The sequence below is a fragment of the Coregonus clupeaformis genome, unplaced genomic scaffold (assembly GCF_020615455.1).
Source record: "Coregonus clupeaformis isolate EN_2021a unplaced genomic scaffold, ASM2061545v1 scaf0052, whole genome shotgun sequence".
NCBI classification, from domain to species: domain Eukaryota; kingdom Metazoa; phylum Chordata; class Actinopteri; order Salmoniformes; family Salmonidae; genus Coregonus; species Coregonus clupeaformis.
The window spans coordinates 860,001-878,520 of NW_025533507.1; the positions used below are offsets into that span (position 1 = coordinate 860,001).

The window sequence follows — 18,520 nt, forward strand, 5'->3', positions numbered from 1 at the left end:
TGCAGAAACAACCCTGACCTCAATTACCTCCCGCTGCAGGCACTGTGTGTGTGTTTGTGTAAGCAGTAACCAAGAGCACATCTACACTGAAGTAGTCCTCTGCAGACCAGACATTTTAATTTTTGTATTTTTTAATTAACTTTCATTTAACTAGGCAAGTCAGTTCTTATTTACAATGACGGCCTACCCCGGCCAAACCCGGACGACGTTGGGCCAATTGTGCACTGACCGATGGGACTCCCAATCACGTCCGGATTGTGATACAGCCTGGAATTGAACCAGGGTCTGTAGTGACGCCTCTAGCACTGAGATGCAGTGCCTTAGACCGCTGCGCCACTCGGCAGCCCCCGAGTGAATACATGGCATCCTCCTCTTTGTATGGTACAACACCAGGGAGAAAATCAACAGTAAGAAGAAAACTGCATGATTCCATTTTGTTCACCTTAATCAACTTTAGGCAGGAAAGCAGCTTCGTCATTAATGACAAAAATAACAGAATTTGAGGTCAGTTGAAAAACATGCTGACAGCCTATAAGCAGAATGAGCTACGATCTGATTTAATCTCTATAATAAATTGATTCGTTTTAAGCTCATGGTCTATCTCAATTTGCTGACAAATAGATTTGGGCAAGCTTCCACTGAAGACAAATGCACTAGTTACACAAACACACATAAACACAAGAACGACATGCACACACACACTGTGAGACTGTCCCAGGGCATGAATAATGCAGACGTAGTGTTGTGTGGTGGTTAGTATTCTGTGTGTGTGTGTGTGTGTGTCAAGGTGTGGTGGTTAGTATTCTGTGTGTGTGTGTGTGTGTGTGTCAAGGTCAGTTTGTCTCTCTCCTGTTACCCCTTTAATTCCTCTAATTCATCTTCCCTGGTTATATCAGCTGCTTGTGGAGGAGAGGAGAGCAAGTTTATGGATTGAACACATTACTGAGGGTATGAGAGGACAAGAAGGTGCACACTGGACTGTCACAGGCACACACACACATTTGGAAGTAGAAAAGCGTTCTGGCATAAACGAAGGATGCTGTTCCACTCCTCCCTCTCTTCAGTCTCACTGTCCGCCTACCTCCATATGCTCAGACGCACACACAGAGAGAGAGAGAGAGAGACAGGTGGTGGTAGTAACTAAACAGATAAGAAGGAGATAAAAGTCTATTGTTATTTTTCCTCCTCTATCTGTCTGTCTGGTCAGAGGAGAGAGGGAGGGTGTGGACCAGTGAATCTGGCCTGCCATGACAATATCTGTGGTCCCTCACGTTAACACATTTCACCTCAACAACTGTGTGTGTGTGTGTGTGTGTGTGTGTGTGTGTGTGTGTGTGTGTGTGCTTGCCTGTGTGGTTGTGTGTGTGTGTGTGTGTGTGTGTGTGTGTGTGTGTGTGTATGTGTGTGTGTGTGTATGTGTGTGTGTGTGTGTGTGTGTGTGTGTGTGTGTGTGTGTGTGTGTACCTGTATAGCAAGAGCACGTGCCACCACAGCCCTCAGGTACTGCATGGGTTCCTCTGGCCCCTCCCACTTATTCTGCCAGCTCAGCGGACACTGCAGAGACAGACAGACAGAGAGATGAACATACACAGAGAGAGAATCAGATTCATATTAAAGGTGGGAGAGCAGTGAGTGGTGGACTGACAGAGGAGAGAGAGAACAGGATTCCTTTTTTCCTCTGCTGCTGCTCTTGATGTGTGTGTGTGTGTGTGTGTGTGTGTGTGTGTGTGTGTGTGTGTGTGTGTGTGTGTGTGTGTCTGTCTGTCTGTCTGTCTGTCTGTGTGTGTGTGTGTTCTAAAATGAAGGGCTCACTTTCCAGAGCTTTAACTCCCAGAGCAGGTTAGGAGTAGCAGGTCTTATTCCATATGCTATTAGGAAGAGATCAAAGCTGTGCCCCTAGAGACTACACTCTCACACACACACACACACACTCTAACTCTAGTGTTTCTCTGGCTTAGAGTCTTTAGCAGAGCTAAACGGCTGCCTGTCAGTCTCTGCTCTCCTCTACCCAGCTCAGCCTAGCCCAGCCCAGCCCAGCCTAGCTCATAGTAAGGACCAGAGAGAGCAAGAGCGAGAGCGAGAGCGAGAGCGAGAGCGAGAGCGAGAGCGAGAGCGAGAGCGAGAGCGAGAGCGAGAGCGAGAGAGAGAGAGAGAGAGAGAGAGAGAGAGAGAGAGAGAGAAAGTTGATGAGGAGTTGATGAATTAGTCTCCTGAGTGGCTCAGTGGTCTAAGGCACTGCATCGCAGTGCTAGCTGTGCCACTAGAGATCCTGGTTCGAATCCAGGCTCTGTCGTAGCCGGCCGTGACCGGGAGACCCATGGGGCGGCGCGCAATTGGCCCAGCGTCGTCCAGGGTAGGGGAGGGAATGGCCGGCAGGGATGTAGCTCAGTTGATAGAGCATGGTGTTTGCAACGCCAGGGTTGTGGGTTCGATTCCCACAGGGGGTATGAAAAAAAAATATATAATGTAAGTCGCTCTGGATAAGAGCGTCTGCTAAATGACGTAAATGTAATGTAAATGAATTGAATTGAGAGAGAGAGAAAGAAAGAAAGAAAGAAAGAGAGAGAGGGATGACAGCATTTAAGGCAGCTCTCACAGGATTATGGGAAGGGGAGGGAGAGGCGGCAAACAGCCAAATCTATCCCCCTCCTCCCTTCCTTCCTCCCTATCTGCCTATCCCTCCTTTCCACTCTCCTTATCCCAGCCTTCAAGGTGTCCAAATCACTAAAGGAGGGGTGAGAGTGTGTGGAGAGCACATGGAAGGAGGGGTGAGTGTGTATGTGTGTGAGAGTGTGTTTTTGGAACAGTACGTCAAAGTGTATCTCTTCACTAATGTTGTCTGTGGGATCAAAGTAGAGGTGGGGCAGTGGGAAATGACTCCAACTGGCTAACTCTGCTCCTCCAATCACAGAAGAGAATTTTAAAATAATCAAGCGCCTTGAGTCAAACACGGGGCCGTCTCATCATCAGACCCATCAGCAGTCTCAGTCCCGCAGAACAGATAACAAGAACAGAGAGAAGACCAGAAGGAAGGAGAGATTAGAAAGAGGGAAGGAGAGATAAGAAAGAGGGAAGGAGATATAAGAAAGAGGGAAGGAGAGATAAGAAAGAGGGCTCCTGAGTGGCGCAGCGGTCTAAGGCACTGCAGCTCAGTGCTAGAGGCGTCACTACAGACCCTGGTTCTATTCCAGGCTGTATCACAATCGGGCCATAATTGGGAGTCCCATAGGGAGGCGCACAATTTGCCCAGCGGGGGTAGGTCTTCATTGTAAATAAGAATCTATTCTTAACTGACTTGCCTAGTTAAATAAAGGTTAAAAAAAAAAAGAAGGGGGGAAAAAAGAGGGAAGGAGAGATAAGAAAGAGGGAAAGAGTGATGGGAAAGAGAGATAAGAAAGAGGGAAGGAGAGATAAGAAAGAGGGAAGGAGAGATAAGAAAGAGGGAAGGAGAGATAAGAAAGAGGGAAGGAGAGATTAGAAAGAGGGCTCCTGAGTGGCTCAGCGGTCTAAGGCACTGCAGCTCAGTGCTAGAGGCGTCACTACAGACCCTGGTTCTATTCCAGGCTGTATCACAATCGGGCCATAATTGGGAGTCCCATAGGGAGGCGCACAATTTGCCCAGCGGGGGTAGGTCTTCATTGTAAATAAGAATCTATTCTTAACTGACTTGCCTAGTTAAATAAAGGTTTTTAAAAAAAAGAAGGGGGGAAAAAAGAGGGAAGGAGAGATAAGAAAGAGGGAAAGAGTGATGGGAAAGAGAGATAAGAAAGAGGGAAGGAGAGGGAAGGAGAGATAAGAAAGAGGGAAGGAGAGATAAGAAATAGGGAAAGAGATGGGAGAGATAAGAAAGAGGGAAAGAGAGATGGGAAAAAGAGAGAAGAAAGAGGGAAGGAGAGGGAAGGACAGATAAGAAATAGGGAAAGAGAGATAAGAGATAAGAAAGAGGGAAAGAGAGATAAGGGGGAAGGAGAGATAAGAAAGAGAGATAAGAAAGAGGGAAAGAGAGATAAGAAAGAGGGAAGGAGAGATAAGAAAAATCGAGCACACAAACATACAAACATTGGCAGTAGAATGGCCTTACTGAAGAGGTCAGTGACTTTCAACGTGGCACTGTTTCCAACAAGTCAGTTCTTCACATTTCTGCCCTGCTAGAGCTGCCCCGGTCAACTGTAAGTGCTGTTATTGTGAAGTGGAAACGTCTAGGAGCAACAAAGGCACAGCCGCGAAGTGGTAGGCCACACAAGCTCACAGAACAGGACCGCTGGGTGCTGAAGGGCGTAGCGCATAATAATCGTCTGTCCTTGGTCGCAACACTCACACTCGCCGCCATTGGACTCTGGAGCAGTGGAAACGTATTATCTGGAGTGACGAATCACGCTTCACTATCTGGCAGTCCGATGGACTAATCTGTGTTTGACGGATGCCAGGAGAACGCTACCTGCCCCAATGCATAGTGCCAACTGTAAAGTCTGGTGGAGGAGGAATAATGGTCTGGGGCTGTTTTTCATGGTTTGGGCTAGGCCCCTTAGTTCCAGTGAAAGGAAATCTTAACGCTACAGCATTCTAGACGATTCTGTGCTTCCAACTTTGGGGCAACAGTTTGGGGAAGGCCCTTTCCTGTTTCAGCATGACACTGCCCCCATGCACAAAGCGAGGTCCATACAGAAATGGTTTGTCGAGATCGGTGTTGAAGAACTTGACTGGCCTGCACAAAGCCCTGACCTCAACCCCATCGAACACCTTTGGGATGAATTTGTAACGATCCCGGCAGTCTGAGTCGGGTCCTGTCTGGTGACTAGTTTTTCCTGTTCGTGATCTCCAGTTTCCCGAGGTTCGGGAACGCTCGGGAGCTCTCTTGTTTTCCGCACCTGCATCCCATCAGCAATCTGCACACCTGGTCCTGATCATCACCTTCTTAGGCTCTGGCCAAACATCCAGTTCCTGCCGGATCGCGTTAGCCATGAACAGTAGGTTTATCAGAGTATCAGTCCTAGAGCTTCTAGCGTTAGTTTTGTTGTTTTGTACCTTGTTGGTTTATTGTTGACTTACCTCCGTTTTTGTTCCATCTCCAGTCACTCGTCCGGAACCCTCACCCTACCTCTGCCTGATGGTCGGCGGCTGCCGAGCCATCATTGGACCAACCACTGCACCCTCAACAACTCATCCACGCCGCCCGCTCTGTTCCCTGGATTATCCTGCACCTTTTTGAATCTGTAATAAACCCTCACCTTCGTTTCAACTCTCCTTGTCCTGGTCTGCTTCTGGGTTCTGTCTGAGGAACCGTGACAGAACGATCCGGCCAGTAATGAACCCAGCGGACCTGGACTCTGTTCGCCATGCCATTACCCATCAGGAGAAGATGTTGGGCCATCATATGCACGTACTACAGGAGATCGCGTTGTCAGTTCGGAACCTTTCTACCGGTCTGACGGAGGTCCAGAACCAACGCAAGTTTCGGTGGAGGATCCACTACCGGTTTCACCCATCTCGCCTGCCGCTTCTGGAGCTGTGTCCTTCCGTGAGCCCGAGGTTCCGGCGCCGGATAGATGAGGGGGAGCTGGGAAGATGCCGTTCCTTCCTTATGCAGTGTGGATTAGTGTTCGATCTACAGCCCTACTCTTATGCCGCAGACAAGGCTAGGATAGCCTTTGTGATTGCGTTGCTGCGTGGTCGGCGCTGGAGTGGGCTTCAGCCGTTTGGGAACGACAAGACCCCTGCATGGCTTCATACCAGGGGTTCACGGCCGAGATGAGGAAGCTCTTGACCATTCCGTCCGGGAGGGGACGCAGCTAGGCGCCTGTTTTCGCTTCACCAAGGAACTCGCAGCGTGGCCGACTTCGTGATCGAGTTCAAGACGTTGGCGGTGGAGAGTGGGTGGAACGAGGAGTCTCTGCAAGCGGCCTTTTACCAGGGTCTGTCGGAGCAGCTCAAGGATGAGTTGATCTCCTATCCGGAGCCTAGTGACCTGGACAGCTTGGTAGCCTTGTCTATTCGGGTGGATAATCGAGTCCGAGAGCGAAGGAGGGAGAAGCAATGGGGGTCCGTCCAATCGATCAGCTTCTCAGTTCCCAGTCGGGTCGGGTGGTGGACCCAGAACACGTCGATCATTCTCCACCACAATGGATTAGTGGAGAGGTCCTCTCTCCCGATTCTGAACCCATGCAAGTGGGGGCGGCACGGGTTAACCAAGGAGGAGCGTCAACATAGGCGTAAGACCAACTGCTGCCTCTACTGTGGTAGCTCGGGACATTACATCTCCACTTGTTCCCGGCGGTCGTCAAACTGCCCGGCTCGCTAAAGTTGGGAGGACTTTTAGCGAGCCAGTTTCAACCTCTCAGTACCTCTGTCAGACCCCGTTTCGGCTACCCTTGTGAACAGGAATCAGAGCTTAGCGCTTAACGCTTTTATCGATTCAGGTGCGACGGGCTTTCTTGATGCGAGTTGGTGGAACAGCTGGGGCTTTCCAAGGAGCAATTGCGGAAGCCATTGAAGCGACCACTCTGAACGGCAGTAGTCTGGCACGTATCACGATGAGGACTGAACCCGGTTAAGATGCGGTTGTCGGGGAATCATTCTGAGATGATTTCATTCTTCATTCTGCCGTCTTCCCATGTTCCTCTGGTCCTTGGATACCCCTGGCTGAAGGAACACAATCCCACGTTCGATTGGGTGACGGGCAAGGTAACGAGTTGGAGCCTTGATTGTCATGCTAACTGTCTCAAGAGACTGCCTGCCCCCATTCGGTTCCCAGTCAGGTGATTGAGGCTAAACCCCCAGATTTGTCCCTGGTTCCCGAGACATATCACGATTTGGGGGAAGTTTTCAGTAAGCAGAAGGCTCTGTCACTCCCTCCCCACCGACCATATGATTGTGCCATCAACCTGGTTCCTGGAGCTGTCTACCCCAAGGGAAGGTTATACAGTATCTCCCGACCTGAACGTGAGGCGTTGGAGACCTACATCAAGGAGTCCCTAGCTGCTGGTCTCGTTCGTCCTCGTCATCACCCCTGGGGGGCAGGATTCTTCTTTGTGGGTAAGAAGGATGGCTCTCTTCGACCGTGTATTGATTATCGGGGTTGAATGACATCACGGTCAAGAACAAGTATCCCCTGCCCTTGATGAGTTCTGCCTTCGACTCCTTACAGGGTGCTACGGTGTTCACCAAGCTAGACCTACGCAATGCGTATCACCTGGTCCGGATCAGAGGGGGGACGAGTGGTTGACGGGTTTCAATACACCGATGGGTCACTCGAGTATCAGGTGATGCCGTTTGGACTGACCAATGCTCCAGCGGTATTCCAGAGTATGGTGAACGGCGTTCTGAGAGATATGATCGGTCTCTTTGTGTTTGTTTACCTGGATGACATTCTGATCTTCTCGAAGGAACCTTCCGACCACGTCCAGCATGTCCGGCAGGTTCTGCAGCGATTGTTGGAGAATCGCCTGTTCGTGAAGGCCGAGAAGTGCGAGTTTCACGCCCACACGACATCCTTTCTCGGGTACATCATCTCCAGGGGAGAGATTAGGATGGACCAGGAGAAGGTTAGAGCGGTTCTGGAATGGGCCCAGCCCGGTGCGAGATTGCAGCTCCAGAGATTTTTGGGGTTTGCGAATTTCTACCGCAGATTCATCCGGGATTACAGCCGTGTGGCCGCTCCATTAACTGCCTTGACTTCCAGTATCAGGACCTTCAAGTGGAATCCGGAGGCGGATCGAGCGTTTCTGGATTTGAAGAGGCGATTCACCAACGCACCGATTCTCTCTCAACCGGACACGGCCCGTCAGTTACGTCGTTGAAGTGGGAGGCGTCTGATGTGGGAGTTGGCGCCATCCTGTCGCAGCGATGCTCCACGGACAGTAAACTCCATCCCTCGCCTACTACTCTCGTCGCCTTTCGCCTGCGGAGAGGAATTACGATGTGGGTAACCGGGAGCTTCTCGCGGTGAAACTTGCCTTGGAGGAGTGGCGCCACTGGTTGGAGGCGGAGCAACCGTTTATTGTCTGGACTGACCACAAGAATCTTGCTTACGTGCAATCGGCTAAACGTCTCAACTCCCGTCAGGCCAGGTGGGCGTTGTTTTTCGGACGATTCAAGTTTTTCCTGACGTTCCGACCTGGATCTAAGAACGGCAAGGCGGGACGCCTTGTCCCGGATGTTCTCCAAGACGGAGGAGAGTGGGTCCAAGACCGGAGACAATTCTCCCCGGAACTGCGTCGTGGGAGCAGTTATGTGGAAGATTGAGGAGGAGGTGCTGGCGGCCCTTCGGACTCAGCCCGGTCCCGGTAACGGTCCACCCGGTCGGTTGTTTGTGCCTGAGTCGGTTGCGTCCTGCTGTCCTCAAATGGTCCCACGCCAGTAAGATGGCTTGTCACCCTGGCGTGGCTCGGACAATGGCGTTTCTTCGAGACGTTTTGGTGGCCTGCCATGGCCGAGGATACTCGGGGTTTTGTTGCTGCCTGTCCAGTGTGTGCGCAGAATAAGAGTACCAATCGGCCCAGCTCTGGACTACTTCACCCCCTTCCTATTCCCCGGCGACCATGGTCGCATCTGGCCCTGGACTTCGTCACTGGGTTGCCCGCTTCTGAGGGGAACACGGTCGTTCTGACTATCGTGGACAGATTCAGCAAGTTCGCCCACTTTGTGCCAATTGCCAAGCTTCCCTCTGCCTCGGAGGCGTCCGAGATCCTGGTTAGGGAGGTTTTCAGGGTCCACGGTTTGCCCAGTGATATCGTTTCCGACCGTGGCCCTCAGTTTACCTCTGCTGTCTGGAAGTCCTTCTGTTTGGCCATTGGAGCTACAGTCAGTCTCACATCTGGTTTTCACCCCCAATCCAATGGTCAGGCGGAGAGAGCCAACCAGAAGATGGAATCCACGCTACGCTGTCTGGTCTCTTCCAACCCCACCTCCTGGGTCTCTCAGTTGCCTTGGGTTGAGTATGCCCACAATACTCTCCCTACATCTGCCACTGGGATGTCTCCCTTCCAGTGCCTGTATGGCTACCAACCTCCCTTGTTCCCTTCTCAGGAGAAGGAGCTCTCAGTGCCTTCTGTTCCAGGCCCATATTCAGTCGTTGCCACGGACTGGCACCGGGCCAAGGCACTCCTGAGTTTCGGAGGTATCAGCTCCAGGCGAACCGCGGATCCCGCTCCCACCTACACCATCGGAGATAGGGTCTGGTTGGCACACGGGATCTTCCTTTACGGACTGAGTCTAGGAAGTTGTTACCGAAGTTCATTGGTCCGTTTGTGGTGGAGAAGGTGATCAATCCAGTGGCAGTTCGAGCTCAAACTACCGAGGGGCGCTCAGAGTCCATCCCACCTTTCATGTCTCCTGCCTCAAGCCTGTCTTCCTCAGTCCTCTGTTGCCTCCTCCGCCTCCTCCTCCTCCTCCTCGGATGATCGGAGGTGGTCCTGCCTACACGGTGCGTCGTCGTGGATTCCAGACGGCGGGGCCGGGGTTTCCAGTATCTCGTGGACTGGGAGGGGTATGGTCCTGAAGAGAGAGTTGGATTCCGCGGCGACAGGTCCTAGATGCTGACCTCATCAGTGATTTCTACCGCCTCCATCCTGGCGCTCGGGAGGTCCGCCCGGTGGCGTTAATGGGGGTACTGTAACGATCCCGGCAGTCTGAGTCGGGTCCTGTCTGGTGACTAGTTTTTCCTGTTCGTGATCTCCAGTTTCCCGAGGGTTCGGGAACGCTCGGGAGCTCTCTTGTTTTCCGCACCTGCATCCCATCAGCAATCTGCGCACCTGGTCCTGATCATCACCCTTCTTAGGCTCTGGCCAAACATCCAGTTCCTGGCGGATCGTTAGCCATGAACAGTAGGTTTATCAGAGTATCAGTCCTAGAGCTTCTAGCGTTAGTTTTGTTGTTTTGTACCTTGTTGGTTTATTGTTGACTTACCTCCGTTTTTGTTCCATCTCCAGTCACTCGTCCGGAACCTCACCCCTACCTCTGCCTGATGGTCGGCGGCTGCCCGAGCCATCATTGGACCAACCACTGCACCCTCAACAACTCATCCACGCCGCCGCTCTGTTCCCTGGATTATCCTGCACCTTTTTGAATCTGTAATAAACCCTCACCTTCGTTCAACTCTCCTTGTCCTGGTCTGCTTCTGGGTTTCTGTCTGGGGAACCGTGACAGAATTGGAACACCGACTGCGAGCCAGGCTTAATCGCCCAACATCAGTGCCCGACCTCACTAATGCTCTTGTGGCTGAATGGAAGCAAGTCCCCGCAGCAATGTTCCAACATCTAGTGTAAAGCGTTCCCAGAAGAGTGGAGGCTGTTATAGCAGCAAAGGGGGGACCAACTCCATATTAATGCCCATGATTTTGGAATGAGATGTTCGACGAGCATGTTGGTCATGTTGTGTATTTCCTTAAATATCCTGTGTTGTGTGGTTATTATTTTCCCCAGGTACTGCTGGGAAATTACACTGGTCACTCAAAACATTTATAAAGTATTTATGAAGCATTTAATAGCGCTCACTTTAGATTAGGGGCTGCAAAAATACTTACTAATGATTAGTAAATGGTATATAAATGTGGGAGTAATGATTAACGCATGGTGAACGCTCACTTTATAAATGCCTTATAAATGGTTTATTACGGAACATTACCGAAGGGCTGTGATGGTCTGATGCCAAGCCCATGGGATTAGTTAATGGCGCCGGAGAAGATGGCTGCCGTTTTACAGCCCTCTAACCAATTGTACTATTATGTGTGTTTTTTCGCATTATTTGTAATTTATTCTGTACATAATGTTTCTGCCACCGTCTCTTATGACCAAAAAGAGCTTCTGGATAACAGGACAGCGATTACTCACCTCGTATTGGACAAAGATTTTTTCGTCAATGAGTCGGACGCGAAGGATATTCTACAGACACCCGATAAGGCCCAAATCCCTATCATTTGCATGAGAAAGAGACAGAGATATCGTGGACATAGGTCAGGGTGCCTTGTAAGGATCCGACGGCGAGCGAGTAAACTGCCTCTTCCATCAATCCAATGTTCAATCATTTGAAAATAAATTGGACTACCTAAGATTAAGGTTATCCTACCAACGGGACATTAACAACTGTAATATCTTATGTTTCACCGAGTCGTGGCTGAACGACGACATGGATAACATACAGCTGGTGGGATATACGCTACATCGGCAGGATAGAACGGCTGACTCCGGTAAGACAAGGGTATGTATATTTGTAAACAACAGCTGAAATCTAATACTAAGGAAGTCTCGAGGTTTTGCTCGCCTGAGGTAAAGTATCTCATGATAAGCTGTAGACCACACTATTTACCAAGAGAGTTTTCATCTATATTTTTCGTAGCTGTCTATTTACCACCACAAACCGATGCTGGCACTAAGATTGCACTCAATGAGCTGTATAAGGCCATAAGTACACAGGAAAACGCTCATCCAGAGGCAGCGCTCCTAGTGGCCGGGGACTTTAATGCAGGGAAACTTAAATCCGTTCTACCTAATTTCTACCAGCATGTTAAATGTGCAACCAGAGGAAAAAATTACTCTAGACCACCTTTACTCCACACACAGAGACGCATACAAAGCTCTCCCTCGCCCTCCATTTGGCAAATCTGACCATAACTCTATCTTCCTGATTCCTGCTTATAAGCAAAAACTAAAGCAGGAAGCACCAGTGACTCGGTTAATAAGGAAGTGGTCAGATGACGCAGATGCTAAGCTACAGGACTGATTTGCTAGCAGAGACTGGAATATGTTCCGGGATTCTTCCGATAGCAATGAGGAGTACACCACATCAGTCACTGGCTTCATCAATAAGTGCATCGATGACGTCGTCCCCACAGTGACCGTACATACATACCTCAACCAGAAGCCATGGATTACAGGCAACATCCGCACTGAGCTAAAGGGTAGAGCTGCCGCTTTCAAGGAGCGGGACTCTAACCCGGACGCTTATAAGAAATCCCGCTATGCCCTCCGACGAACCATCAAACAGGCAAAGAGTCAATAAAGGACTAAGATTGAATCGTACTACACCGGTTCTGACGCTCGTCGGATGTGGCAGGGCTTGAAAACTATTACAGACAACAATGGGAAGCACAGTCGCGAGCTGCCCAGTGACACAAGCCTACCAGACGAGCTAAATCACTTCTATGCTCGCTTCGATGCAAGCAACACTGAAGCACGCATGAGAGCATCAGCTGTTCTGGATGACTATGTGATCACGCTCTCCGTAGCCGTTTCGAGTAAGACTTTTAAGCAGGTCAACATTCACAAGGCCGCAGGGCCAGACGGATAACCAGGACGTGTACTCCGAGCATGCGCTGACCAACTGGCAAGTGTCTTCACTGACATTTTCAACATGTCCCAGACAGTCTGTAATACCAACATGTTTCAAGCAGACCACCATAGTCCATGTGCCCAAGAACACTAAGATAACTTGCCTAAATGACTACCTACCCGTAGCACTCACGTCTGTAGCCATGAAGTGCTTTGAAATGCTGGTCATGGCTCACATCAACACCATTATCCCAGAAACCCTAGACCCACTCCAATTTGCATACCACCCCAACAGATACACAGATGATGCAATCTCTATTGCACTCCACACTGCCCTTTCCCATCTGCACAAGAGGAACACCTACGTGAGAATGCTATTCATTGACTACAGCTCAGCGTTCAACACCATAGTGCCCTCAAAGCTCATCACTAAGCTAAGGACCCTAGGACTAAACACCTCCCTCTGCAACTGGATCCTGGACTTCCTGATGGGCCGCCCCCAGGTGGTAAGGGTAGGTAACAACACATCTGCCACGCTGATCCTCAACACGGGGGCCCCTCATGTACTTCCTGTTCATCCATGACTGCATGGCCAGGCACGACTCCAACACCATCATTAAGTTTGCCGACGACACAACAGTGGTAGGCCTGATCACCGACAACGATGAGACAGCCTATAAGGAGGAGGTCGGAGACCTGGCCATGTGGTGCCAGGATAAAAACCTCTCCCTCAACGTGATCAAGACAAAGGAGATGATTGTGGACTACAGGAAAAAAAAAGAGGACTGAGCACGCCCCCATTCTCATCGACGGGGCTGTAGTGGAACAGGTTGAGAGCTTCATGTTCCTTGGTGTCCACATCACTAACAAACTATCATGGTCCAAACACACCAAGACAGTCGTGAAGAGGGCACGACAAAGCCTATTCCCCCTCAGGAGACTGAAAAGATTTGGCATGGGTCCTCAGATCCTCAAAAAGTTCTACAGCTGCACCATCGAGAGCATCCTGACTGGTTGCATCTCTGCCTGGTATGGCAACTGCTCGGCCTCCGACCGCAAGGCACTACAGAGGGTAGTGCGTACGGCCCAGTACATCACTGGGGCCAAGCTTCCTGCCATCCAGGACCTCTATACCAGGCGGTGTCAGAGGAAGGCCCTAAAAAATTGTCAAAGACTCCAGCCACCCTAGTTATAGACTGTTCTCTCTGCTACCGCACGGCAAGCGGTACCGGAGCGCCAAGTCTAGGTCCAAAAGGCTTCTCAACAGCTTCTACCCCCAAGCCATAAGACTCCTGAACAGCTAATCATGGCTACCCATACTATTTGCACTGCCCCCCCACCCCCTCTTTTACGCTACAGCTACTCTCTGATAATTATCTATGCATAGTCACTTTAACTCTACCCAGATGTACATATTACCTAAATTACCTCGACTAACCGGTGCCCCCGCACATTGACTCTATTTTTTTGTTATCTATTTTTTACATAACACTTTTTTTTATTTTCTTAAAACTGCATTGTTGGTTAAGGGCTTGTAAGTAAGCATTTCACTGTAAGGTCTACACCTGTTGTATTCGGCGCATGTGGCAAATAAAATTGGATTTGATTTGGTTTGGTAACACACATGCACACAGTACCTCCTGGTTGAGTAGAGCAGTGGCCAGTTTGTGGACGTCAGCAGTGAGCAGCGAAGTCCCTCTGATCACCTTACTCAGTGCAGCCAGGGACTGGTGGATCCCCTGGACCAATCGGATAGCATTGAACTGTTCCAGAACAATGAAGGACAAGACAGGTGACCCCTGACCTTCAGTGGGTGGGGCAACTTTTTGATGGATGAGAGACGAGCCCTGAGAGAGAGCGATAGATAGATAGACCGAGAGAGAGAGAGAGAGAGTGAGAGAGAGAGAGAGAGAGAGAGAGAGAGAGAGAGAGAGAGAGAGAGAGAGAGAGAGAGAGAGAGAGAGATGAAGAGAAAGAGAGAGAGGATAATTAAATGACTTGTATCTAAATGACTAACTAGTCCCAGTTGCTGTGTAAAATGCATGCCACCCCCCTAGCTTAATGCCAACAGATGATTAATAGGAGATTACTAGAGAGGTGATTAGCTAGCTGCTAGGAGGTAGTAGGAGGAGTAATTAGCTGGTCATTAGTTGCTAGTCCTTGTTGAGCTGGTTAATACACCACTGTAGACTGACCAATGGAATGGAGCATTCATATCTGGTACCGTCAGGGGGCTGGGCTTGACACACACAGGCTCGCACTACACAAACACACACACACACACACACACACACACGCACACACTACACACACTACACCCACACACACGCACGCACACGCACACACACCAAAAAGAGTCGTCAAAGTGTTGTGTTTCATGTTTACAGTGAAACCAGTGAACAACATAATATGCAAACCAATGATCTCCTCGACTCCCTCCCAAAGTCACAGAGAGAAAGGAGTGAATTCATTTAGCAAAAACTCCTGTATTGACAGGATCACTCTCTCCTAAGACAATAAAACAGAGATACTGTCCTCCTTCCCCTCTATTATTCTTTCTGTAGTTTGTGTTGTATTCTCTCCCCCTGGTGCAGGCTGGGTAAGATATGCTAATGAGGTTTTACAGGGATCCGATGAGGGACCCGCCATTAATTAAAACCAGCGGGGTGCTGCCCAAGATTCTGGGATGTCAAGCGACACCCATATAAAAAAAACATTAACACAATGCATAATTCTCGTATTGATATCAAACATAACAACGGTGTGTGTGTAGGTGTAGCCTATTCTTACTCTCAGAAAATAATACATAGTAATGATGTCATAGCCTGGTCCTGAAGAAAGAACAATGACGTCCGCAACATACCAACACTCCTCCACTATAGCAACATGAATCATTAAATAAACTCATTACCCACATGAGAGACTAACAGGGGGAATGGTTACAAAAAGAGGGAATACACACAAGATGAAGAAACTTAATCAGCTTTACAGAGACTTGAATTATATTGGAGTAAACAACACAGGGACACACACTGAATACATTATCTGGATCCACAGAGAACCACTGTTAGTATGGAGCCAAGTGACAAACACTTCTGGATCCACAGAGAACCACTGTTAGTATGGACCCAAGTGACAAACACTTCTGGATCCACAGAGAACCACTGTTAGTATGGACCCAAGTGACAAACACTTCTGGATCCACAGAGAACCACTGTTAGTATGGACCCAAGTGACAAACACTTCTGGATCCACAGAGAACCACTGTTAGTATGGACCCAAGTGACAAACACTTCTGGATCCACAGAGAACCACTGTTAGTATGGACCCAAGTGACAAACACTTCTGGATCCACAGAGAACCACTGTTAGTATGGACCCAAGTGACAAACACTTCCGTATCCACAGAGAACCACTGTTAGTATGGACCCAAGTGACAAACACTTCCGTATCCACAGAGAACCACTGTTAGTATTGATCCAAGTGACAAACACTTCTGGATCCACAGAGAACCACTGTTAGTATGGAGCCAAGTGACAAACACTTCCGTATCCACAGAGAACCACTGTTAGTATGGACCCAAGTGACAAACACTTCTGGATCCACAGAGAACCACTGTTAGTATGGACCCAAGTGACAAACACTTCTGGATCCACAGAGAACCACTGTTAGTATGGAGCCAAGTGACAAACACTTCCGTATCCACAGAGAACCACTGTTAGTATGGAGCCAAGTGACAAACACTTCTGGATCCACAGAGAACCACTGTTAGTATGGACCCAAGTGACAAACACTTCTGGATCCACAGAGAACCACTGTTAGTATGGAGCCAAGTGACAAACACTTCCGTATCCACAGAGAACCACTGTTAGTATGGAGCCAAGTGACAAACACTTCTGGATCCACAGAGAACCACTGTTAGTATGGACCCAAGTGACAAACACTTCTGGATCCACAGAGAACCACTGTTAGTATGGACCCAAGTGACAAACACTTCTGGATCCACAGAGAACCACTGTTAGTATGGACCCAAGTGACAAACACTTCTGGATCCACAGAGAACCACTGTTAGTATGGACCCAAGTGACAAACACTTCTGGATCCACAGAGAACCACTGTTAGTATGGACCCAAGTGACAAACACTTCCGTATCCACAGAGAACCACTGTTAGTATGGACCCAAGTGACAAACACTTCCGTATCCACAGAGAACCACTGTTAGTATGGACCCAAGTGACAAACACTTCTGGATCCACAAAGAACCACTGTTAGTATGGACCCAAGTGACAAACACTTCTGGATCCACAGAGAACCACTGTTAGTATGGACCCAAGTGACAAACACTTCCGTATCCACAGAGAACCACTGTTAGTATGGACCCAAGTGATAAACACTTCTGGATCCACAGAGAACCACTGTTAGTATGGACCCAAGTGACAAACACTTCCGTATCCACAGAGAACCACTGTTAGTATGGACCCAAGTGACAAACACTTCTGGATCCACAGAGAACCACTGTTAGTATGGACCCAAGTGACAAACACTTCCGTATCCACAGAGAACCACTGTTAGTATGGACCCAAGTGATAAACACTTCCGTATCCACAGAGAACCACTGTTAGTATGGACCCAAGTGATAAACACTTCCATATCCACAGAGAACCACTGTTAGTATGGACCCGAGTGCCAAACACTTCCGTTTCCACAGAGAACCACTGTTTGTATGGACCCAAGAGACAAACACTTCCATATCCACAGAGAACAACTGTTAGTATGGACCCAAGTGAAAAACACCTCCATATCCACAGATATATCAGAATCAGCAGTGGTGGTGGTGCATGACTGTTCAAATATTTGGGGATTTTGCACCTCAATGCTCTGGTGAATCCACACCCAGTTAAGGATGAAGCATTTACTTAAAGACAGACAAATTGGGCAGAGGAGACACGACAAAACAAATTAATGGCTCCTGGGGTATCATTAACATAAAATAAGCTTGTTTACAAAGAAAAAACTAAGTCCAGTCTCCTATTCTCTTCTGTCTCCTAAAGACAGACCTTATTATAGCCAATCAGAAAACACTTCAGTCACCTCAATGACCAATCAACAAACAACAACAGCAGCTGTGAGACTAGGAGGACACATGTACATCAACAGTACACGTACGATACACATAACATATAATGTTTTCAGGCCCACAGAACAAGACATACACTAATGGAGGGGGGGAAGAGAGAGAGAGAGAGAGAGAAAGAGAGAGAGAGAAAGCGGTGAATGAGGAGGGAGAGAGAGAGAGAGAAGGGCTAAATTATTTAACACAAAAGGGGACATTTCAGTGATTTGAAAGGTGGTGGTTTCTAAGCAACTGCATACACTAGCAAAACCGAGGAGTGAGCAGCCATCGGCCAACACACACATTAGCAAGCAAGCACGCACAGACAAACACACAGCAGCTGTCAGGTAGAAAGAGGAGCGAGCAGAGAGGGAGAGAGAAAGAGAGAGAGAGAGTTACCTGGTTGAGTTTCTTCCATAGGTTGAGGACAGGAGAGAGGCCATTGGACCAGATCTCTCTGTCGAACTTTGATCCTGCTGCTTCCGAGCGGCTCAGTATCCTCAGCTGGGAGATCACCTGGAGACAGACAGACAGACAGACAAAGGGTGGAGGAGTTAATGTGTGTGGACATTGACCTTGACAGTTCAGCATGATAAAGGTAAATCAATCAGTCCATCCATCCGTCCATTCATTGGACAGATAAAAAAAACAGACCAGCAGAAAAGTTTATTTTCAATTTTCAATCAGTTTCTGAGGTGTGTTTATACTCTGATAGTAGAGATAGGGTTTCTGTTCTGAGGTGTGTTTATACTCTGATAGTAGAGATAGGGTTTCTGGTCTGAGGTGTGTTTATACTCTGATAGTAGAGATAGGGTTTCTGGTCTGAGGTGTGTTTATACTCTGATAGTAGAGATAGGGTTTCTGTTCTGAGGTGTGTTTATACTCTGATAGTAGAGATAGGGTTTCTGGTCTGAGGTGTGTTTATACTCTGATAGTAGAGATAGGGTTTCTGGTCTGAGGTGTGTTTATACTCTGATAGTAGAGATAGGGTTTCTGGTCTGAGGTGTGTTTATACTCTGATAGTAGAGATAGGGTTTCTGGTCTGAGGTGTGTTTATACTCTGATAGTAGAGATAGGGTTTCTGTTCTGAGGTGTGTTTATACTCTGATAGTAGAGATAGGGTTTCTGGTCTGAGGTGTGTTTAT

At 48.7% G+C, this 18,520-nt stretch overlaps 1 pseudogene; it reads right to left on the bottom strand.

Annotated features, from left to right (window-relative positions):
- The window catches only part of LOC123483243, a 176,718-nt pseudogene that overhangs the window by 6,322 nt on the left and 151,876 nt on the right, over positions 1-18,520 (bottom strand).